Below are 25,448 nucleotides of genomic sequence, written 5' to 3'. Positions count from 1 at the left end.
AATCCTATTTTGGAAATCTGTTACTACTGGTTCTAAAACATACACTGGGGACTAAACACAAATTGCAGGCAGGATGAAGCTTTTTGAATCAGTAGCAGGAGACATAATGCAGAGTCTAGGTCTAAAGCAAGGCAAGTTCCTCTTTTGATTGCACTCTTTGTCCCTGGAGTGCACTTCGTATTTCAGCAGGGCTCACACACCTGTCTGTGCTGGCCTCTGCTTTGGTTTTCTCCTGGAGAAAGTTGAATATTCAGGCTTGATTCCTGTTCTGACATGATTCTCTGCAGTGATTTTCTGCAGGCAGCTCTCTTCTGGTGCTGGAGGTCCAAGGCCGGGCTCCTTCCATGCCTGAAGGCCTAAAGTCATGGCAGAAGTGTCATCATATCATGTCATAACACCACTGTCTTCCAACTGCCACCCCCTTCAACCAGTGTCCCGGATGCCTATAGCTGAAAGCCATGACAATGCTAACTTGCCACTTAACCGTCCTAAACTTTCTTGGAGCTCTGTTACTTCTTCAGAGAGCATAATTATCCTGAACTTCCCCTCACCTACAGCCATCTCCTTTTGGCACTTTCTCTGTCCTCCCTGAACAGAAAACTCAGCCCAGAAAGAGATTTTAGTTAAGTTCTGGAGTATAATAGTGAGAGAGCTTGGGCCCTTGTCATCCCTTATGCTGGTCCCAACCACACTTCTGTCTATGCATGACCTCCTCTACCTCCTCACAACTTTAGGAAACCAAAAACAGGCAGGAAAGTTTTCTTGGCTCCTTCCTAAGGGAATCTGATATCACGTGGAGTAGAGTAGAAGAGGATATGCAGGCAAAGGACTACCAGAAGTCATAATGATGGTGATCTGCTCACACAAAGCGCAGATGAAGAGTGTGCCACATCTCAGCCAGCTGCCTGGCACACTCCTACAGAAAATGCACAGGTAGCTTCCAAGGCTTTGTGCTCAGATTGCACTGGTGGAAGGCATGCAGCCTGCTTCTACATCCAGCAAAAGCAAAAGATGGGAAAGCACCATGAGTCTCAGGTTCAGACTTTCTCAAAAATGTATTAGGTTAGTGACTGAGGGACAAAGGGGAAGAGGACCCAATACACGCCACAGAAATGCACAAAGAAAATCTCTGGAACATTGATTCATTTTGTGGCTTTGAACCAAATACAAATCTTTTTGTTTCTCAACTGACCCATCTATGAAGGGGGAACAAAAATGTTAAGACTGATGATTTTATTTGGTGGAAAAAGCAACTACACATGTCACAGAAAGGCAGTGTTTGTACTAACATTTGCACTGATATTTGTACTGACAGTAGAATGTATTATTACAAACTAATTGTCAGGAAGCTGGATGGCATGTGCTGGAATAAATTAGGAGGCTTCAAAAGGAGTATTCCAACAAGACCTCACACAAAAGACTAAATGACAAACAATACCAATGTACTGAAGGCAAAGGTGAGTGGCTTTGTTTGGGTTGGAACACATTCATCCTTTTTTCGGAGATATACCAAGAAAGAAATTGCTACCATATTCCAGCTTCTGTTCCAGTTCTTTTTATAGAGTGATATTCTTTTATTATTTGTCCTTGGGACATCACCATTGTTGAAAACATTATTGAGTGACTCTCGTGAAAATGAGAGAGCATCAAGATTTGTTAAGGACAGGCCTAATGGAGTGCTGAGCTCTTCTTTCTAAAGCCGGCTCTGCTGAAGCAACTCACTTCTGACTCACAAGATGTATCATACACCGGTGATAACTTACCCTCAGCTCCAGGTTTCCCTGTCATGATTTACCACTCTCCCTAGTATTCTGTGGTTGGATTTTCAAGGCCACTGATGCATAAACAGCTTCTTTAGCCCTGAACTTCCCTGGAGTACAGTCTGCTGTTTACTTAGATATACAAAGAGATATAGATATATATGTATTTATATACATGTATAAGCATATGTATAAATATGTATATGTGCAGCATGTTCTTTACCAAAGTTCTCCCACATTAGTTAATTAAGTGTATGGCACAATTAATTAAATCATTGTTTGGAAATTCCAGTAGCATGAGATTAATGATTACAGCAGGAGCTTAGCCAGACAAACAATTTCAGAAACTTCTCTCCATGGCTTTGTCATTCTGGGAAACAGGGTTTTTTTGCAAAAAAAATATTACAGAACAGATGGCTCATGTGAAATACTTGAAATTCCACCAAATCAGAGCCGATAAAAACAGATAGCTTTGCTGAACCTGGTGGGTGCTAGGTAACTTGCAGTGGAAATAAATTGTGTGTAAGGCTGACACTGCTAGTGGTTGTTGCTGTGTTTTTTTGCTGTGTCCCTTGTTTGTATGATTTTTAATTAAGCTTAGGCATTTGCCCTATACTGCACTGTGCTGGATACAAGATAGAGCACAGGAGTCTTTCTACTTCATTGCACTAACAGAAGCTCACTAACCATCACAAGCTTCCTTACCTGTTCTGTGATCAAACAGCACAAGGTGACACTCACTGCAAGCAGTTTTGTAAAAGGGGGTGCCCTACCAGTTCCTGTGGCTGAAAAAGGGAGCAGAGCACAATATATCCCTCTGAAACTTGGACTGTGCAGGATTTAGATGAAGACGGAGGAATTTTCTCTAAGGACCTTCTTTCAGTGAAAAAAAGAGACAGCTCTGGGTCAAGACTGACGTTTTACTGACTTTCTTTCTCTTAACTAGCATTTTCCTGGGAAATTTTAACAGTCTAGTCTCTACATTTTCAGTCTAAAATGAACTTTCAAAACCTCTGAAAGCCAAAATAGAGGGAAAACATTTCCATTTCACATTTCACAACAACAATTTCAAACTCTCTAAAAATCTACACTTTATGAAGAGGAAAAAAAAAAAAAGAAAGAGCAAAAGAAAATCAGAACTTTTGTTTCTGTGTTAAACTGGTATGAAGCTGTGGGATTTTCTTTTTGGTTTGAATTCCAAATTTGAAATTAACTTTAAAGACATGTACCTGTCACAGTCCCCTTTTTATATTCAATTCATTCACCCATGCTGGACTGGTATCAACAAGAACAGATACATTATCAGTGGAGAGTCAATGTGATTAGTTTCTACTTTCGCAGAGTTCAAGAAGAAGTTGTGCTTCTAGGGAATATTTGTCACTTAGAAACATCCCACAAAGACACCAAGCAGCCAACAAACAGCAAACTGTCCTAGACTGGGAATCAGTGCCAGAGCAGTTATACTGTCTGCCTGAATTACATGTTAACTTCTGATCTTTGATCTAGTAAATGTAAATCTCATCAGTAGGGGTACCTTAAATGCTTGTGGGTCTGAGCACTTGCAGGCACCTACGTACAAACTTTAAATGTCCATATCCAAACATGCAAACTGGCATCTCCAAAGGAGAAAATTCAGAACAACCAAGCGTTTGTTGATGGCTCATTCTCTAGGCATTCTTTAATCATAACATATACTACATGTGTGCATTTCCTCTCCCTAAGTACCTATGTCAATCTCTGCTTTCAGAGTTCCTCCACAAAGTCCTGTTTACTTCTATGCTGTAGAAGGAGTCCTGAAGGACAAAGTATCCTCACTAAGAAGGAAGCTAAGCCTGTCACCCAGCTCTTACCAAGTAACACCTGAGTAACCTGGAGGTGAGTTCTCATGGGAGAAGAATACATATTTAGATAAATCCCTTCTAGAGGGATACAGTATGGAAATGTTCTGATCTGCCCAGTTGCTAAGGAAATCAATGAAGAAATGGGCAGAGGCAGGTTTGCAATTGTGCCATGCTGCAGGAACATAACATTTCCTTTTGCTCTGAAAAAATAATATAAATGGGATAGCCAAGGAGCTTTCCTAGCCAGGATTTTACTCAACAAAATGTTTCCAAATGGAAAACAAGCACATCCACTGGGTAGCAGTAGGTATCATAGAGGTTTCCACTGTCAGTCCCTTGCCAAAACCACATGAAATGTCCTTTCCCTCAGTAGATGGTGGCATGCAGACAACTCTTCAGAGACTCTGAATTGCACAAAATATGCAGGAATTCCCTTTCACCCTGGCACTGCAGAAGGAAGGCACTAGATGAGTAAAGGTCTTCACAAATGCTTCTCAAAGGTCTGAAGACATCTTCAGGACAGCAGGGCTATTTTTTTGCCAGTTTACCAGGGATGAGGACTAAGAATAACTAGGTCGGGGGATTTTACTGTTGCCAAAGAGCCTGGCCAGAGGAGCTGGGAAGTACACCAATTTAATGATGGATCTAGAGGCTGTCAGAGGGTAAGTACAGAAAACATTAATACTGTTCAAGGCCTCCTCTTTACAGAAGACTTGAGTTAGCAAAAACAGCTGCTGCCAGGGCACTGTCTGAGCAGATGAGTATGCTGCTGGGCACATATGTTGAGTGAAGGCTGCTGGGATACTCTACACAAAATTCCACAATTTGTGTTTTCTTGCTGGGACATCTGGCCAAACCACTAAAGGTGAGAATTGCCCTTGTATTATTAAAAAGTCTGCCAATTCCAGAAAGATCTGTAAAAAATGGTGGTTCTCTTCCTTGACTGCTCATGGACTATTTCTACAGAGCAGTTCTTCAATGCAGAAGGACACTTTACTTCTTCCGGATCATATGTATATGATTGGGTCCGCTTTCCTTGTGCTTCTTTCTTAGGGAGTGACCCTCAATGAGTTCCAAATTAATATATTATTTGGTTTCATTTTGTTTTGCTTTGTTATATTTTACCCAAGTGGTCTCCACTGGGGGTTGAAAGATAAGCTGGTAGACCTGTCTTGTATTATCAACCTTTGGAATGTATCTATCTCATTGTTTCAGCTCTCCTCCTTCATATTCACTATTCACTATTCACACTATTCAGCAGTGAAATGTGTAAACACACATTCTTTTAAAACTGTTTTAACCCTTTCATATCATGCAAGACCTCAGAGAAAAAGGAAAGAACGCCCTACTCTCTCCTGCTTTAATTACTTATCACTTTTAGTATTAAGTACTAGTGTGTTAGGCCCTGTGCAGAGACATGGCAGGATACAGCCTTTGCCTTTTATAGCTATTTTCAGTCGAAGAGTAGGAAACAGGAATTTAGAGCCAGGTCCAGGTTGAAGAATTGAGATCTCAAAACTCTGCACATCACTCCTGATTGCAATGCTAAGAAGCAATAGGTTCCATCCATACCTAAATTGAAGAGCAATTTAGAAAATTAAAGCTCTGAACACTTTTGTGCCAATATCTATTTCACAGAGGAAGCCTTCAGCTATTACACACCTGATTCAGACATTTCAGTTTGATGTCAAATGTTTAATGGCCTGAACCCTGGCCCATGGGTCTGAGAACTGGCTGCTTTGTTGACTTCACTTGGGTATGTAGGTGTCCCTCAGTTCTCAAAACCAATTTTTTAATGGTTTCTTCCAGTTAGATTCTGTAAGGAAAAGGAATTTAATGCAGAGCTCATGAGTCCACCCTGGAGATGTTTTGACAGCCGGGTCATAGGCTTGGGACTTTCTCCTCTGAACACATGCATCATTTTATGCTCACAGGAGGAGGAATAACTGTGCTTCCCAGAGCTGGACTTGCCTCTGCTAGTTCCAACCAAAGAGGGGAAGGAGAGAGCTGGCTTTTTAAAATGTAATTAATACTAATGGAAAATAAATAGATACATATGTTTCCTTTGGCCCATGATGGCCTTTTCTGAGAATGTTTGTTCATACTTTGGTGCAACAAGCAGAGGGTGGTTTTCTAGTGAGCAATCACCTCAAGCTAGACGCTGGGAGGGGAGGGAAAGGAGAGGAGCCAGATGTCCTTAGCAGAGGGCTGAGCACCAACAAGATCAGAGCCCGTCCTTGGTAAAGCCTGTAATACAAGAGACCTCTCAGCACAGTCCCATACATCCCAGGCCCTGTCCAACCATCTGCATCTTAATTCAAAGGTTTGCATGGAACCGGCTCTACCCCTGCCACCCAGCTGAGCTGAACTGGAACTGGGCCACCAGTAGGGTCTGGGTTTGATTAACCTTCTCACTCATGCAGTGTCAACCAGCTTAATTTTTTTATTATTGCTGTGAGAGAGAAAAATTAAAGAAGGAGCTGCCTGGCATGGTGCGGCCTGCAGCTGTTTCATCTGTATTTCAGAGAGCGAGAGCGGAAGTGTGGAGAGACTTGGCTAAAATGGAAAATGTTAAGGGGGGATCGGGTACATAAAACACAGCTGCTACTGGGCAAGGGTCTGACTCCTGGTCCAGAAGTCTGGATTGCAATACCCTCTCGGAAGCTTGGAAATAACATCTGTATTGATTGATGTTTGTCCTTTTCCTTTTAGCCAAATCCTGTTTCCAGCTGCTTGGATGTTTTGACAGAGCCTGAAATTCAGCCTTTCTTTCTGTGCTCTCTTTGCCACCATTTTCAATGTACTTTCTTCTTGACACAAGCAAAGCCCAACAACAACCCACCAAGATCACAGCCTCTTGCCCTTGATCCTCTTGTACCGAGGTGTTGCACATGGGAGCAAAACCCCTCTGTTCTACACAGTATTTCTCCCTGCACTGAAAAGGACAGACTCCGTTTAGATTGCCCTGAACTTGACACTGCATCACCATAGGGAGCTGAAAGTCTAAAGTTATTGTAAAATAAGAGTCATTATTGTGTCCTCTGGTTTATGCTGATATACATCTAGCTTATAGCAGCCAGTTGTGCCAGTCACACAAAGCACTTTTGCAAGAAGGGCTGATGCAGGTCCTCAGAAGACTCTTCGTAATGTTGATGGAGCTGTCCCAGAGCCCAGGCTTGGTGAGTGATGTAATCTTTCACCTCCAAGTTCAACCTGGAATATTGCTTTCAGGGCTATAACTTTGGCATCTTTTATGTGCTTGAAATTCCAGAATGATGAAAATAAGGAAAAGAAATAAACAGCTACATATATGTTAAAAGGAAAAAAAAAATAAAGAAAGACAGAGAGAAAAAAAAGGATTAAAAAGGCAATATTATGATTCTTACATTCAGTCTTGTTTCCTAAGTAATTGCAAGAAATGAAAAAGGGCCAGTTTCCCAGGTGAACACTGCAGAAGTGTACACGGACTTTATTAGTTTCCCAGAGGTTTAAGCAGAGCTTGACATTTCACATTTCACTGAACATTACACTCACACAATGGGTTGGGTAGTATATCTTTGAGCCAAAAGTTCTCAAACAAGGGCGTCTAACTCTCTGAAGCCAAATCCCTGTTTGGGCACCTAAAATTTCTGAACACCCACAGCTTTTTCTGATTTTGATTACATTTGTTTGTGCTCAGCACTTCTGAAAAATCCCTCCAATTTTATTTAGGTGCCTGTTGGCAGGGATTTCTATACTTCAAAGAGGAAAAAAATAGAGAGAGGAAGAAAATGGAAAATAAGCAGTATTCTTAACTTGAGATGACTTACAACAGGGGTTCAAATTCAACTTTAGGATCCTTTACTGGCCTAACCCAAACCATTCTGAATTATTTTGGCTTCCCTACTGCTCTAAACGATGTCGAATAACTTAGGCTAGCTATGCCAAATTACGAACATTTCTAAAATGTACTTTTTTGCATAGGCTTACTCTGTTGATATCTGTTTGCTAACTTAAGGACCACAACTGGAACATTTTGCCCCAGGACCTTACCCATTGCACTCCAAGCAAAAATATGACCAAGAATGGGGAACATTGTTCTCTCAAATAATTTCTCCTGCTAGTACCGAAGACCAATTCCCAGCACAATCTGCATACAGGACAGCAGATAGCAGGCAGAACCAGAAACCCTTTACAGAGGGGGTTGTGCCATACCTTTTGGTACCTGCATGAAGAGCAACAGGCAACAAAATTGGTTTAGCGTGGGTCTAAGAATTATATCCAAAGGCAGCTTTTTGGAAGAGAGGCCAGATCAAGATAAGAAAAACAGCAGGAAGTTTTCCAGTGCCCAGCAAGGGGTGTCCCAAGGAGCAAAGCTGCTGGGACAGGTCATCATGGGTCAGTCATAAATGAGGTAAGACATTCTTTCTCATTCTAGTTTCTATGTCTCAGTTCCTCATATCTTCTGCCATTTTCACTCAATCCCTAGTCTTCCTTCAGGCAAATTTCCATTGGTTTTGCCAGAGGAAGTACTGAGTAACAGCTGAGTCAGGTTCTGAAGACTTGAATGTGTGAGCTTATACACAACATACTGCAGAAATACACTCCACTGAGTGATGGCTTTGGGACCTAGGGAAAGGAAAACCCCAGCTGCAGGTGCACCCCTTTCCCCTCAAAATCAAAGGACTGAAGAACTTTTAAATCTCTCATAATATTTAGTTTAATTCTTTTCAAGGGGGAGGGGGGAATCTGAGCATCAGATTATGTAACTTTAAAAAATGTGTTTCTACTTAAAAGTTAATCAACATCTCCCACATCAGACAGTAAACATGGTGCTGTTGAGCAGGATTATTCCTGATCTCTGCTTTGTCTCAGTTGTGGATTAAAATGTGTAATGTTATCCTGTTTAATGTTTTAACCGTATGGGCTGCAATTTCATGGACAATTATATGACAGGGGAAGTGCTAAGCAAGGCAGTCACAACACAAAAAAAAAATTTATTTCCCTAAAAGCTACACTGAAACCTTTGCCAATGGTAACAGGGGTCAGTCTCATCACCTCTCTCTTTTACAAACCTTTTTTTCATTCTTCCTTTACACCTTTACTAAGGCACTTTTTTGCCCAGTGGTGCAGGGAAGACTAGAACTGGGATTTGCCCCTGCAGACTGGGTGCTCAGCACCAGATGCACACAGCTGCGCATATGAAACCATTCTCAACACATCAAGATAACAACTATATCCCACTCCACAGGCCTAGCCAATGCTGTCAATTTGAATCAGCTAGTGGATTGTTCTTTTTCCTATTTGGTATATCTTGCATTCACACTGCAATGAGGATGAACACTGAGGAAAGACTAAGATGAATGTTTAGCTTGGTGTCAAGAAACAGTCTTGCACAGAGCGTATGGATGGGTTCTCTCAGCCCCTTGCATGTACAAGAATAGAATAGAATAGAACAGAACAGAATAATTTCAGTTGGAAGGGACCTAAAACAATCATCTAGTCTAACTGCCTGACAGGCAGTGAACAATACTGTTGGTGTATTACCCAGTGCAGTCCTAAAGGACACTGCAAAGCCAAAATCTGTCCTGTGATGAACTTATTTTCAGCCTCAAATTGAAACTTCTATTTCTCTATCAGTGGCCTGCTCTGAGCAACTTTGGTATATTGTGCAAAGCTGGGCTCATTTAGTGTTGGTATCAAGATGAAACATTACTAAACTCTGCATACAGATGCTTTTCCAGCATAACTTGATTCTTTTTATCCAAACTTTCACCAAAGGTGTAATGATGTTTGTTTCCTGTCATATCTCACAGTGAAATTTGTTGTGCAGTCTTTCAAATGACTTGCAGCTCATCCCACTCATCGTGGCATTTCACCTGCGATGTATACCTAGTAGCTAGATCTAACTAGTATTTAAAATACTTTGCAATGAATTATATGAAAGTTGGAGTTACACAAGGGCTAAAATCTGACGTCTTCACTCAGACAAAACTGACATACAAGCCAATAGGAATTTGGCTTAAGAAAGGAATTCAGAATCTGATTCAACAGTAAATTATTTTAATAACATTAATACTACATTAATACAGTTCATACAGAATACAGACTGAATTAGCATTTTATTAGAAAGAGTCAGAAGATTTGTATAAGCAATTAGATTAAAAGTTTTCATCCTAAATGGGAAATATACTGAGCTACACTCTTGTTTTCAATATATACATATATATTTGTGCTAATGAAGATAAGAAGCATTTGAACTTTGTTCTGGCACCTGCAAACTCACAAAGCAATGCAGATAAAATAGCATGTATGCTGGCTAGTGTTTGAGTTCCTGGTGATTCACTGCGATCAAGGCCAGGAAGACTGAGTTGTACTGAAAAAAGGGGAAAGATGCAATGGTAGCAAGTGAAAAAAATAATCAATTATTTCATATGTACCAAAGCACACAGCTAATCAAGTCCTGGACTTTGATGTCCAAGCTGGCTGTTTCCTAATGTCCTGGTTTAGAGATCTAATAGGAACCCTCTGTATGTTTTAATGTTCCCAAATAAATGTAAATACAATTGCATGAAGTATAATCCATGGTGTGCTGTATTTGAGCCTATGAGTTCCACGTGGCTATAGGAATCTGTTTTATTCACTATAAAATACTAACAGTCTATGGATCATCTTTGTTTCCTTATTGTTTTTCTGGGTGCAATGTATATAATTTCACATTTGGATGGATTTCAAAACAAAAGTGAATAAAAACACAGCATGAATGTAGTTTATGTGACTTCCTAGTGAATGTGTTCTTAAGCAAATGTACATAATCCTCATCTATAATTTGGAAACAAGTTAAGTACCTGTGAAATTAAAAATATTATGATGTAATTTTTTCATTTTGGTAAGAGAAACTGGTGTTCTCTACATGGACCAGTCAGAGGAAATGTGAGTTTCTAAAGACACAGGGAAGATGATGGCATTTTAATTAGGTTATAACCAAAAATAAGACTGCAGAGATTTTAGTGACTAGACTGTAAGACTGATCTGCCCATAAGCTCCACGAAGGGAAGCTCTTATTTGGGTGCAGAGACAGAATTTGATGAGAGGCCAGGGGAAACAGCTTTGCTCCTAGGGAAGATGCACAATAGGATATTGCTCAAGTTTCTGCACAGCATGTGTTCCCACTGAGTGAGGCATGAGGACTTGCACACCACATTTGCCACATCTCACCAGCACAATTTTGGAGATGGCTGAGCTGTTCTCTGGTGCGTGGTGTTTAAGTAGTTCAATGGTTACTGTCCAGAGCTGGTCCCAAATCCTTGGCTCCTCACCAAAAGTACCTATGTGCTAGGAGGGAAAGACTGGCCAGCAAAAACAGAAGCCATCTGCACAACTGGAACCTATCACATACAGCTGGGCAGTTATTTTTCTGATGGTCACAGAAAACTGAAGTCAAGGAAGGGCAAACCATCTTTGCTCTCAGGTTACAATTAGGACTTTCTATCCACGTCTCAGGCTATTGAAGAACATTTCATGCATAAAAGGGACTTTTAACTACACAGAAGCTTTTGCAAAGGAGGGTTTTAGGGACTTTTAGCTACACAGATGCTTTTGCAAAGGAGGATTTCAAAGAAAAGGAAGGTTAAATCAAGCCAACCAACTCTATTCGGTGTTACTAGAAAAGGGAGATGATATCGCAAGCCAGAAACCCTGCTAATGGCATTTATACCAGAACACAGGCTTCTGGGCATGTGGCTGTAGGGAGGTGCTGAAGTCTTTGCTGGAATAGCTAAGCACCCTGTGAGCTGGAAATTGTACCAGCATCTAATCTTCACATCTTCAAATTCTTGGCAACATAGGATCCATGACAATTAACTGATAATTATGAGGAACTCACCACAAAAGTCTGTCTTGTAAGAGCAGGCAGAATATGCTGATTTTTTAGTTTGCATAGATTTTGTAGTTTGCATAGATATCAATGTGGGATGTGAGTCTTACATAGATAGGTCTCACTCTGAACTGAGCTTGCAGCTTGCATGCCTTTCTAGAACAGGCAGAAGTTATAGGTAAAATTCAGGAATCACTGCATACAGTGCACACAGCCAGTTTAAAGAGGGGAAAAAAAAAAAAAAAAAAGAAGGTGGAGAGAAACTTCATAAATTGTCTTTCAATATGTGGCAAGTTGTTATAAAAAGGTAGATGGTGACTCTTTTACTATACCAACTGATGAAAAGATGAGGGGAAAAAATTCCCAATTTACAGCAAAGAAAATTTGGATTAGAAATTAATAGCATAACTGTAATGGGAACAAGAAATTTAGGAGGACATATACTCTTTTTCACTGAAGCCTTTTGAGGCTTGACTGCTGTCTGTACAATATGTTCTGCATATACTTATGCCTCATTGGGGCTGGTAAAATAGCATTTTCTTAAGACCCCTTTCTGTTACACAATACTGCAATCTCCAGTATTTTACAGAAAATAAATACCTGTGACTATGTGGGTATCTAAACTGAGGTCTTGATTTGGCCCAAAAAATACCAGACAGAAAGCAGTAATTGTGAAGATTAAGTCCAGAACAAAACCTCCCAGGAGTTAAGATTAATTCAGATATGGGACTTTGATTCCACAGGTATTTTGGCTGGCTAGGAAATTAGGTCATTAACTATCATTATCATTTTAAAAGTTGTTTATGGAAGCTCCCTAGGTGCTTTCCAGGGATTCAGCAACTCCTGCACATTGCTTAGAATAGCTGACATGCTGGGATGCAGTCTTCCCAAAGTCTGCGGAGGTCTAGCTCTGTGGATTTGACTATAACCACGTTCTGAGTAACAATAGTTCAAAAAATGGGAAATTAAGAATTCTTACAGCCTCCCCCATCCTAGTAACAGACTGGGAGAATGACTTAGGACTTAACTCCCTACGCTCCACAAGCCCATGACATTTCAGCTTTTCGGAGTGTTGGCTGGGAAGGAGGCAAAGCCATGCTTAGGTTCACCCCACCAGTAGATGCATTTCAGCAAACATTAAAATCCAAAGGGAAGGGAAAGAACTCGCACTGGGTATGAAAATCCCAGATGTGAGAGCCAGCCTTGGTGTCAGGTAGAATTTGCCTTACCTTTTACACACTTCCCATAATTGCTCTTACCACATCAGATAATTACCTGGTCCTCCTGTGTTTCAGCTAGTTGTGGGAAGGGCTGCCAAAAGCTTGGAGGTTATCTTTGCTTAAGCATCCAAGTATTAAAAGGCTTAGCCAAAGCTTATCTCAGATTCTGGAGGCTTCTATGCTGGCCTCTCCATCACCTTCCTTTGCAGGATCCAAAGCCTTTTCTCTCCTCTGTCAAAGGTGGCCACTGACTTCGAGGAAATCCAGATATATTCTATCCTTACATTACCCAATTATTTTCAAAACACTGCTGATTACAGTAGCAGTACTATTGCTAAAGATGGGCTTTACCTCTTCATGTGAGGCCTGAATTGAGCCTTCCTATAGATGTAGAACCTGATTTTGGTTTTTTTTGGTTTGGATTGGATTACATAGCAGTACCTCAGCAGCATTCACATCTATATCTGAACCCTGCAACAGTTCAGAGCTGTTCATTTCTGGCTCTATCCTCAACACTTGTGTTCCTGCACCAGCCACTGAATCATACAGTCTTTATTTTTCACCGTCTCTATCTTCTTGGTTAACTGATAAAATAGTCAAAATGGAACTTTACTAAATTTCCTGGCTTGAAACCATTTTTCAGGTGAGAATGCACCAGGCACTTATCTTCATCAACTAACAGTTTTGGAATTGTTTAAGAAGAAAAATGCAGCTGCCCGAGGATAGTGGGAGGTGAGCCAAAGTGAGCTGAGTTTAGGTGGGAAAAAGAAATTATCAGCAGGGTACCAGAAAGCAGAGGCACGTCCAAATTTGTTTCTGGGCCTTCAGTCCTGCCATCCTTCCTGCATGAAATTTAGTATTGTAAAGTCCAAAGAAGAGTTACAGAGCTGTAATTCCTCCTATCACTGCAAATATCCCCTGTTTTGAAACTGTTGCAGGTTCCGCTTCTCGGTAATACATTCCTTGTGTAGCAGCATGAATCCATAGAAATACACAGAAAAAAAGCTGGATTCCTTAAAACGTTCAAATAATATTAGTCTGAAAGTACTAGAGAAGAAGTTAAAATACTTGTTAGGGTGGGTTTGTTTGTTGGGTTTCCTTTTTCTTCTTTTGTTTTTTTTCCCTCCCTGGACTTCTTATGCTTCCTTTTCAATGTTATCTTAAGCTTTCAGGTTCCCTTTCCCAATCCTCTTCTTGGAAAATGGGCTGTCGTTTCTAAGCCATCTCCCCAACGATCAGTGGTTTAGAAATGTTTGTTTTTCAAATACCTTAATTGTATGGTCTACCCAGAAGTGATCAGCGCTGAAAATTATATTTCAGAGCTAAAAACAACCAGATGGAAAGAGAACAGCCAGCCATTTGAAAAAGTCTAAAAAACCTTTCTGAGCTCCCCATGCGGTTTGGTTGATCACTGGTTAATTTCATAATGATTTCTCTTGCAGATGGGTGAAAATAATCTGGGTTTATATTTATCTATCAGAAGAAAGAGCCAGGCTTTCAAAGATGACTCAGACATATCAATATCAGACAGGCTGTGGAGCTGGTACAAAATGCAGCTACTCCTGGCTTCAGGGAAACATAAAACCCTTTTCAGAGGCAAAGTTTTTCTTTGTAACACACTCACACTGGAATCTTGGTTTTCATTAGCACTCACTCATCCTGTTTGAAGACAGAGGTTCCTTGCACCTTGCTTTTGCTCTCAGGTGGATTGAATTACTTGCTTTTTTAATTCAGAGAGAAATGGAACAGCACACAGTGTCATAGGAATTACAAATTATATTAGGAAGACACATTCTGTGCCATCTACTGTATTCACATAGACTTTATAATGGAAGATATATAATGAAACCCTGTCCAGTGCCAGATTCATCCTCAGGAATCCTTTTCGCTGGCCTGGGTGACTGTTCTTTTCCCTTGAAGCCCTTCCGAAGGACAATTTATGCCCCACTTTACTCAAGCAGAGTTTTACTTCACTGTCACAACTGGCCTGTGAGATCCCTGGACAATTCAACAAGGTGATGGAGGGCAGGTAGACAAAATGGTCCTGCCATCATCCAAAATCATCCATATTCTTTTGTGGTTGAGAGTGGGACATGGCTTCCAGAAAACAGTGCTGATGGCAGGAAATAACCTTGATGATCTGATACCAGTTCCTTCTGCTCTGGACAGTCAAAGGTATTTGTTCATTCTTGTGTCTTAGCGTGGCTGCACTATGGGAGAGAAAGAAGCTTCAGGGCCCAGCACCTTAATCAGGAATCCAAACAAAACTCACACTGTGGAAACACTCAGGTGCAGCAAGAGGCAGTGAAGTCAGGAGAGGGGATGAAGGGCAACAAAGAGTCTCTGGGACTGCCGGTCCTTGCAGATGCTTGGAAAGAAGGTTCATCTGCAGTTGAGACCCTGTTGGCCACCAGAACAGGTTATTTCCATGCCCTGAGCTTGGAGAAATCACTCAGAAAACACAGCTCTTGAAAGCTCCCTGCACTGGACCTCAGAGTGGGCTTCTTCTCAGAAGCCTTCAAAACTATATGCTTTCCATAACTAGCTGAGACAATCTAAAATGTATTGGGGTCATTGAATAAACAGGCCACAGAATTAAATGACAACTGCAGAATGGTTTAAAGACAAATAATTGTATTAATATCCTTTGCCTGTAGAAAAGAAGCCATGGCCATAAAGCACTGGAAGAGGAATCTAAGCTTTACAGATTTGCTTGGGAAGGGGATACAGAGAAATTTTGTAAATACTCCTTTTTCTATTCAGCCTGGTAAGATACCTAGAAATGTACAGTGCATGGATCTGAGCATGTTTACATTGGTTTGATACCCCTAGAGCTTCACAGCTGCTGTCAATGAGTCCTGGTGCAAGCAAGACTTAACTCAGACATTTGATTTTACATGTGTTGCCTGAGAGAAGACAGGCAACTTGTACTTCAAAAAAAAACAAAAATAAATAAATCAACTACAAAGACGTTGCCTCAAGCAGGAGCCTTCTTCAAGGCTTATGTTTAAAGGCACAAGTGAGCAACTGCAGAAATAAAATAGGCCCCCAAATACAGAGGCAACGCCCCACAGTGTTTCTTACCAGAAAGTGTCCTTCAGAGTCTGTGCAGCTGTTGGACAAATTCTGGTATCCTCACTTCAAAAGGAAGTTCTTGCCTGATTGAGAAGGTGGTTTGGAGGAGATAAGAACGGGCAAGCAGAGGGATCGGGGAGGAGAGAGCTCAAAAACCCCATAAGCCCTGTGAGACTCACTGATTTAAGTGCAAAGAGCAGGCTGTGGGGTGAGTGGATAGGACTGGTCAGAGAAGAGGAAGGGAGCTTGGTGAGGCTGCTCACCACAATCCTGCTTGCAGGCAGAGGGGACAGTTTTGCTCCTCACCAAAGGGCTGGTGGAACACAAGGCAAATTAAATCTCACTTGGCAGGAGATATCATCCACAAGATGTGTAAGTTAGGAAAGAAGGGAAAAAGTTTGTTGAAAAATCATAGATCCATTCAGCTTGAGATCAAAAAAAACCACCATGCTTTCCTAGGTATCAGGCACCACCACATTTCATCTGCTGTCTCTTTCATTGGGCCATCAAGGACCTTGTCTTCACCCTTTAAAATTTTTCTTTGCTTTTTATGCCTCTGTGTGATATTAAGGTGTAGAGGAATATACTAGCTATCTCCCTGGCTGCTGCAAATTAATAGGTGAGAGAGAAATTCTGCAGTCTAAAGGACAGGGAATAGTCTTAATCAAGACTGCCCTGAGAGATGTAGTTGAAATGGGCTGCTGCACAGCTGCTATGAATCAAGGCCCTCCCAGGTCTCAAAAGCTTGACAAATAGAACTAGGGAATAACAAGCTTTTTCTGTTTCATCACCAAACAAAATATTGCTGGAAAAAACCACATTTTATTTTGGACTGTGATATTTTTTTTATTATTTTATTTTATTGAGAACAAAATCCTAAAATTAATTCTGGACCAAGGAAAAATATTAGGCTTTGTTTTGAAATGATTCCACACTTTTAAATCTATGAAACTTCTGTCTTTAAAAAGAGCAATTTTAAAATAAAACATAATTTCAAAACAAGAAATAAGGTATTTTTATTTGATGATGTCAAACCCATTTTTTTCATTAATTTCAAAAATATTCCCACTTCCTTTGACTGAAACTACTACCTAAATAAGAATCAAGTTCACAGATACCTTGTATTTACCTCTGCAAACCTTAGGCCTCCATGAATGTTTTCTCCATCACAGTTTACATCATTCTGCTGAAGAAAGCAAGAGCAGTGGCACCATTTGCATAGAAAGCTCATCCCTGTATTAAGCCATGACTCTACTTCTAATTAGCATGCCTTTCTACACTATTGTAACATTTATTGTATTCTTTCATTAAAATGTTCATAAACTAAACAGATTTTAAGATCCTTTTCCAGCCCATCTCCCTGCCTTAATTCAGGATCAATTCCAGCTGGTTTATCCCTTCAGATGTTTCTCTGATTTGTTCTTAAAGACCTCCAGTAATCCTCCCAGAGGAACAACACCCCATGCAATGCACTGGAGTGATTCACTACCTTCTGTTTAGAAAACATTTTTTCTTTATTCCTTTCCTGGATCCTCTCCTGTTAAGCCTTAACTTTGGTCTATCATGAGCATGGAGAAACAGAGCATCCATTTCCTTTCTGCAGCATCCTATTATGTACCTACAGTCTAGGATAAATGACTTCTCTTTCTCCAGGTCATGTTTTCCAGACCTCCATCATTATCATTTGCCTCTCAACTTCCTCCAGTCAATCTGCATCTTGTTTAACATCACAGGTCTAAAATTACCCATAGGACTTAGGGGAAAAGCCTCCAGCTAAGGCTTTATCGATGTTGAACTAAAGGAAAGGATTACTGCACATATTTTGCAGGCGACACTTGTGTTTATACATTCGCCCATGCTGTTTGTCTTTTTTCCAGTATTATGAAACTGTTGACTCATTTTCAGATTATGGTCCACTGCGACCCCAAATCCCTGTTACCCAGAGAGCATTACCCACCCTGTATTTGGGAAAATGTTGATTACTGCCTAAGGAATGAACATTTGTACATATCCCTATAGAGGAGTACCTTTTTTTTTTTTCAGATCTTGTCTCCAATTTGTCATAATCATACTATATTGTCCTCCTGCCATCCAGCATTTAAAATTACTCCCAGCTTGGTGTCATCTTCAGACTTGGTAACAAATCTCTGTATTCTATCATTCTGTCATTAATGAAAATATTGAATAGCACAGGAAGCAGGAACAAATGCCTGTAGAATTTTACTCCTATATCTTTCTATTTTGTCATGAACCATTGATAACTGCTTTCTGAGCACAGTTTTCTCACATGTTCGCTTGGCCACTATGACCCCTTCAGAGCCATCACATCAGAAAACAGTCCTCTTTTTCTAGGGTACCTCCAAAATTATTTCTTTGTTCCCATGTATACACTTCACTTGAATAGATTCAGTTTATCAAGCATCTTGATCACTACATCTCTACCTTTTTAATCAACATCTCATTTCATTTTCAAGAAAAAAATATCACCAGGACATGTCATGAGGGACTGAAATACTGGGTTTGTTCTCAACCAAGTTAAAATTAGGTTAAGATTCAAATTTTTACCTATTTTTCATCTTTTCCATTGCTTCCTTGCATGGCAGGAATGTTTGTGTATGGGAGGATTGTTCTGTGCTTTTTTAAAAATATAAAAATAAAAATAAAAATAAAAATAAAAATAAAAATAAAAATAAAAATAAAAATAAAAATAAAAAAATCAGTGAACACTCCTGCTTTTTCTTTGCACTTTTATCTGATCAAGCTATTGGATAACACAGGAAAATATTTGATTCCCACATCTCTTCTAGCTTCTTCAGAAAACCTTCATTTGTAAAAGTGCCCTAATTCATAAGTTTTTGTTGTACAGCTGTTTAATCAGCTTCCATTTAGTGTGGAATTTGTTGAAATTAGACAGGGGATTTGGTTTTGAAATGAGCATGTTGGGCAAATATAAAGTCCTTACAATGGTCCATTATCTTTCCAGAGTGACATTTGCTAACGAAACTTGTGATCTCACCAGAGAATGAAACTGTGTTGGTTCTACATGGTCCATTTCTATTAAACCATGTTGATTGACATTAAGTAGATTTGTTCTCTAATTTTTAATTATTTGACTCCTGGTTTTGTGGCTTTTTATTTTGCTTCAGGCTGGTGTCAAGCTGACTTACTATTAGTTGGGTCATCTTACTTGGCCTTTTTGAATATTGGCACAAAATTAGCTACTCTGATCTACTGGAATTTACTGGGTAGGCCAAGATTTTTTCAAAACTAAAATTATTTCACTAGAGAACTCTTCAGACAACCTTTTTAGGACTCTTGGGTGCAAGTAACCCAGGCCTACTGATTTCAAAATGTTTATCCCTCACTGAAGTTGTTTAAAACCATGCTTAGCTACTAATGGACTGGAATCTGAGTTCACTATTCTCATGTCATAGGAGTATAACATCCCACTTCTTTCTAAATGTAGAAACATTTTGAAAAAATGTTTGATTTTTTCCACATTGCTGCTAGCAAAAAATTTTACTACTCTGTTCTAACCATAGGACTCTATCACTGTGATGAATCAGACATGATGTTGCAAAAATGCTGCAGGAGGGGAAAGGGAAAGGGAAAGGGAAAGGGAAAGGGAAAGGGAAAGGGAAAGGGAAAGGGAAAGAGAGGAAGAAGAAAATAAAGAGGAAAGAAAAGAAAAGAAAAGAAAAGAAAAGAAAAGAAAAGAAAAGAAAAGAAAAGAAAAGAAAAGAAAAGAAAAGAAAAGAAAAGAAAAGAAAAGAAAAGAAAAGAAAAGAAAAGAAAAGAAAAGAAAAAAGAGAAAAGAAAAGAGAAAAGAAAAGAAAAGAAAAGAAAAGAGGTTGTTGTTTTGTTCAATAAGTAAAATTTACATCTACTTATCTTTCCTCCATTGCTGCTTGTCCTTTCATTGTATGTCTAAACAGAGAGAGGTGCTAGATCCACACTGTAAACACACCACCTGCCTAGAAAGTGACTTTTCCAACTCAGAGCATAAATGCAGTAACAGGGAGCAGTACTGTGCTACTGTTGCCTGCAAGTGCCTTTCATAAATAGATATGCACAATCAGTAATATCCAAGATCCAGATAATTTGTGGATATAGCAGTTACTGTAGGGACTGAATTTCTCCTCTCTTCAGCCAACTTGACCTCATGAAGGCACTCAGCTCCCTTGTATCTTTCAGCAACTGAGCTGTTAGGACAAATGTTTTTTGTGGACAGATGTCTCTTTCCATGTTGCAAGATGCAGATCAAAGCAGCTCTTCTCAGGGAGACTGCTCTGTGTTGACTTGTGTTTTCCTACTCTGACCGTTATAATCCATACTTAAAGCCTTAGGCAAAAAGGACAATATGCTGAGGAGAACCAGAAAGCAGAGAAACTAAATTGGCCTCTGCATATAAAGGACCTTGCAAGAACCTGATGGGTGTCACAATTTAGTGCTGGAAACTAAGTAAAAAAAGTTGTGAAACCAAGCTAAAAAAGATCTGCTGATGAATTTGCACAGTCAGACTAGCTCATGTAAAATTAGTAGCATCTGTCCATGGGCTATGCATGGCCATGGCAAACATGAAAGAGGTGTGTGCAGCCCTTTTGTTAGTCCGGAAAGGGTGGATGGCATTCACTGGTTTTACACACTCCCTAGTCTTGGGAGATACTTTACCCCCAGTGACTGTCACCCAGAATGCAAGCCATTCCTCAACCTTTCCAAAGTTACACTAGCTGATGAGACTTTCTAGGGGCATGATGTTACTGAAAGCAGATCAGAATACAGTGTCTTGTATTCTTTGTATGCCTTGCATATCCCTATTACTCTTTTATATTCTGGATATTCTTCTACCTCAGGAACAACTCCTGGTGATATCTCAGGGCAAACTGCCAAGCATTTTGTGCTGTCTGGGCACTATAGGCAGGGCTGGAGATTTTGTCCAAGAGCTGTTATTCTCTACGGGGAAAGGAAGAGGTCTCTCTGAGTTTGGACTTCACATTAAAGCTGATGCTGAAGGCTCCCCTGGCTTTTTTCAGCCAGCCACACTGTTTTTGCAGGTGCAGAGTACTGAGCCCTTCAGGGTGGAAGGATAAACAGTCATGGCTTTGAGCAGGGGAGCCACTGCCTCATAGGGATGAAAGGGTTAAACCAAGCAAATTCCCACGGGGAGGAGGGAAAGAAAAAGGAAGCTGCATGCTGCGAAATTTTCTCTTGGTGTTTTATACATGAATAATGGGTCCCCCTGGGGTTAGCTCCTGGGTTCAGAGAAGGATGTTATCTCGTCTAGACATAGGATCTGAACATCCCCAAAGAGCTGGCGCCTGAATCTCACAGGAGACAACGTTTACCCCACTGACTCCCATGGGATGCATCCAAAAGATTTCTATTTCAGAAGCACCTGCAGGTAGATTAGAGGAGAAAGGGGATGTGGGAGTAAGAATTCAGACTGTCTTCTATGGGTGTCATTGCTTTTTAATGTAATATTTGAACTCTGGGATCTCTGCATGCAGGGAGCATGAAGTTCTAGTAGCCTCCCAGATGCATAATAGAGGAAATGCAACCAGGATGTCCTCTAGGGAGCCTGGTGCCAACTTCATATGAGATCAGTTCATGTTTTGGGTGACCTTGGGACAAACTTTAAGTGACTTTCAGACAGTTTATGATGTCAGGAGGACAGAATGCAACCCTCCATGGATCAGGTATGTCCTAGTGTTTCTCAGGATCACCTTTACTTAGTAGATAGCAAAACCAGGGACTAGGAACCCCTGTGTGTGATTTCAGACCTACACTGTTACCTAGGCAAGATCACTCCATGCAGCACTCTGTGCTTCTAATTACTAATTTTTAAATTTACGTTAACCTATAAATCAATTTATTTGAGCACTACTCACAACTGGAATTATTTCACTCTCTTTCTGCTCAGTCCACTTCCAAAAAAAAATGTACAGGAACAATTACTCTTGCAACTTCACAGATGCATTTGAGAGGATGACATTTAAGCAACATACCAGAAATATGGAAAAGAAAATGCAATATTCCCCTAGCTTTCTTACAGTAGTTTTCCTCCACCAGCTTGGCTTAACAGAAAGACTCCTTGGTGCTGTGAGGCTCATAGAGTTAAAGGATTTTCCTTGTTCAGCCAGCCTTTAACACTGGCTTTGATCTTACTATAACACTAGCATCCTGTATCTGTCCAGCTATACTTAGAAGAGAATTACTCTGATTTTGGTGGATATTGAGTCCTCCTTTGTCTTGCCACCATCAAAGCTTCTTCGCAGATGCTTGGTTGCTCCATATGCAAGAAGATGATTGGATATTTGAAGCAGAATTCTGATTAAATCAGCTAGGACCATGCAAGAAACATGTCATTCATGATTTGCTGAACAGAAGGAAATCTTGGTGGTTAGGTTTAGAGTATCCTGTGACTTTACAGATGTGAGCTTGATGTTCTGCTGTCTTTGGGTGACTTGTGTAGACAGCTGTACTCTCATTCTTTCCCTCTCTCTGCCTCAGTTTCCTAAAATGAATGTAAGAACACTTCCTTGCCAGTATCCTGCCTTGTTGCCAGACAACAGACCCTCAAAAAAGGCCAACAAAAAGACTGATAGCCTTTAAAAGAAAAATAAGTCAGGCAGGTTATCTGTATTCAGGTCATAGAACCACATCAGAAAGGTCAAAAAAACCCAACTTTTTGATACTGGGTTGAGAAAAAAGTTCCAATGGACATGACAGGATGATGCCACAGGGATATAAAAAAGCAACAAACTGAAGTGAAAGTTGTAGTACAACAGAGAGTTAGAATACAATGTGTAAGTCTCAGAAGTAAGGATCCAGGAAGGATACTATAGAGATATTAACTGAGTAAGTCCAAGAAGAATAAGAATGTTCTCAGATATGATGGACAAATGGCGAAGTGCTTAGAGATTTCAGGGTGTCTCACTCCCGTTGAAATTGATACCACTTGGCTAGCTGAATACCTCTAAAATTCTGGGCCGTTATGTCTATGATTTTGCATCTGCCTGCTGACTGAACCAGGCAGTTTATCAACCAGGTACTCTTGCTGTGACAACCCCTTTTAGCAAAAACAAAATTCAAAAAAAGCCCAAAACAAAAACAACAGCAAAACCCCCAAACAAACAAAAGAAAAAAAATCAAAAAAAGTCAGCTCAGTATCATTGTATCTGAACATCATCCCCAAAGTCTTTTGTCAGCAATGAACCCAGCATCTGGCCCAACACACAGCCTGGGCTGTGTTACATAGCTACCCACCAGTGATGCTGTGAAATGAATTAGTGAGCTCAGCACAGTTCCCACTGAGCAGGTGTCCATATCGGAAGATGAACCATTAGGATAGAATGACCTTAAAGGCAGGTAGAAACTGACCTGACAAAAAAATTTTATCCTTTTTTTTTTTTTTTTTGCTTCCTTCTTGATAGTGCAAACAGATTTAAATTTTTCACCTCATAATCTCACAGCAAGATTAAGTCTGACCTTCCTTGATTTTCCCCACATTTTAGGTGACTGTAAGTTGCTCAACCTCCATCAGAAATGCAGAGACATTCGTTCTTTAACATTGCTTTCTCCATTCAGTTGAAAACAAGAGTATTTAAATATTCTTGTCAAGTCCACTCTTAGATGACTTCTCAGTGACCAAAGCAACTCTTTGGGGAGAAGTGTATTCACAGAGTTGATTGCTGCGAAGCATTCTGCATAGCCTCCTGAAACAGTGTAAGGGTTAGTTTTTGCTGTACAGTAAAACCTTTTTCTTCTATCTTTAATATGTATAATTCTCTACATAACCTTGCATATACATTTGTGGCTTTTTGCCATTCATTCCCAGCTCTGTTGACTTTTCTTTTTTTTCAGTTTCTTACAGTTGTAGGCTTCCCTTACAGCCATTGTTTTTAATAATGAGGGTACAACAATTTTCCCCAGTAATATATCTTTCACCTTCATAAGCCATATATATTCAGGAAGGTCAGTTCTTTATGTGTTTGAAAGATATGGACACAAAAACAAGGAGCATGTCTGCAACTTGTGCATGAAAGATTATTCTGGCTCGATGTGCCATTCACCTGAGTATCATAACCAGTCCCAGGGGAGATATGTAGCTACAAATTCTTCTTCCTTCTACCTCCTCTAGGTTTCTAACCAATCACTGCAGTCTCTTTGTCTGTATCCAGAATATTTGTATTTTCTAACAACGTGGCTGGGGAGCCTTCTCTGGTAGCAAAGAAGAATATGCAAACAATCCATGACTCCCAGACCCATAGAAACACTTAGGAGGGGTCTTGGAGGAAAAAAAGCAAGCAAACAAACAAAAAAACCCAAACCAAATATTGCCATTTATTTGTTTTGCAGGACAACTCTCACTGTTATGATTTCTGCTCTTTTCTTTTTCTCCTCCCCTCTTTGCTTGATCAAACAAAGCCTTGCATTGCAAGAAGATTTCTTCCTACCATATTTTTTGGAGATTTTACAGCACAAATGCAGATAGGATTTAAGTAAGGGAAAAATTCACTGTGATGAGGCTATTTTGCAGGAGTGGGTTTTCTTAATCTGTTTATGGTTTACAAATGCAATCCCTGGAGAAGCCATTCACTAAACCCATGGCCCCAGTCTAACTTTGGACTCTGCAAGGATATTGAATTTCCTGTCTTTGTTGCAAGAGGGATTATTACTGAATGGCTATTTTACTTCTGCATTGCAGGATTAGTCTCTAATTTTACCAATTATTGCTTGCCAATTAATGCTGTCATATAGTCCACAAAACCTGAAAGCTTAGTTGCTCAGTTGGAAAATGAATGTCTTCATATTTTGCAAAGGCGTCTTCCCACATCTTCCGTCCCTTCTAGGTTCTCTGGGTGCTGGTTAACATTTTTACCCTGTAAAAGGTCAAAATCTGGGCCGGATTGATTTATTTACTGAGAAAATGAAAACAGCAAATGATTCTTCCTGGTGAGAGTAGAAACTAATTCCCTGGAGGTCAAGTTCAAAACAGACTTACTAGAAGACAGTGTAAGTAGCCATCTTGTTGTGCCACACATCAACCCCTGTGTAGAGCTGTCTCTGATCCAAGCACATGTGACTCTGTGAACGCATCTCATCACCACTTAGAAGCACTGAGGGAAAATTTTCTATTGGAGTTTATGAAAGGAGGTCATCTCCACAGTGGACCTCATTCCCAGGGAGGATTGCTTTTTTCCTGTATGCAGCTCATGCTGGAAAGGAGAGGCTGGGCACGTGTCAAGTTAAAGTAGTAGAAGGCAGATTCAAAACAAAAAAAGGTGGCTCCTCTCATAACAGGTAACTCAGCTGTGGAACTCTTTGCCTCAGGACACCAAATTCAACAAGTGATTGGATCAGTTCATGAGGGAGAAATCCATGTAAAGTCATTATATACAAAGTCATCCATGTGACTGGAAACTGAGAACAGTCAGGGAAACAACAGCTACAGGATTGCCTTCTGTCCGTGCTCTCCTCCAGGTGCCCACTGGTGTCTAGTGCCAGGGGAGAGCTTCTGTGGATGGGGTCAGTGGCTTGGCCTGAGCAGCAACAGCTGTTCCTATTTTCAGTTTATTCCCTTGAGCAATAAATCAAAAGATCAACAGCAGCAATCCCAATCCTCCAAAGCACAAATCCTCCAGTTTACACCCAGTAGGTAAAGACCAAGGTGGAAATGGTTATAGCAATAACATCC

At 40.3% G+C, this 25,448-nt stretch overlaps 1 long non-coding RNA gene across 2 annotated transcripts in view; it reads left to right on the top strand.

Annotated features, from left to right (window-relative positions):
• The window catches only part of LOC308068349, a 107,928-nt gene that overhangs the window by 18,944 nt on the left and 63,536 nt on the right, over nt 1-25,448 (top strand). For both annotated transcript variants that reach the window (XR_013929939.1, XR_013929940.1), the window contains one exon: nt 1-25,448. This exon is cut by the window's left edge; it is cut by the window's right edge and continues 63,536 nt beyond it. This is a non-coding gene — a long non-coding RNA (uncharacterized lncRNA).

This window comes from Falco punctatus, assembly GCF_963210335.1.
Source record: "Falco punctatus genome assembly, chromosome: 8".
Lineage (NCBI taxonomy): Eukaryota > Metazoa > Chordata > Aves > Falconiformes > Falconidae > Falco > Falco punctatus.
This window is presented reverse-complemented; position numbering and strand designations above follow the sequence as displayed.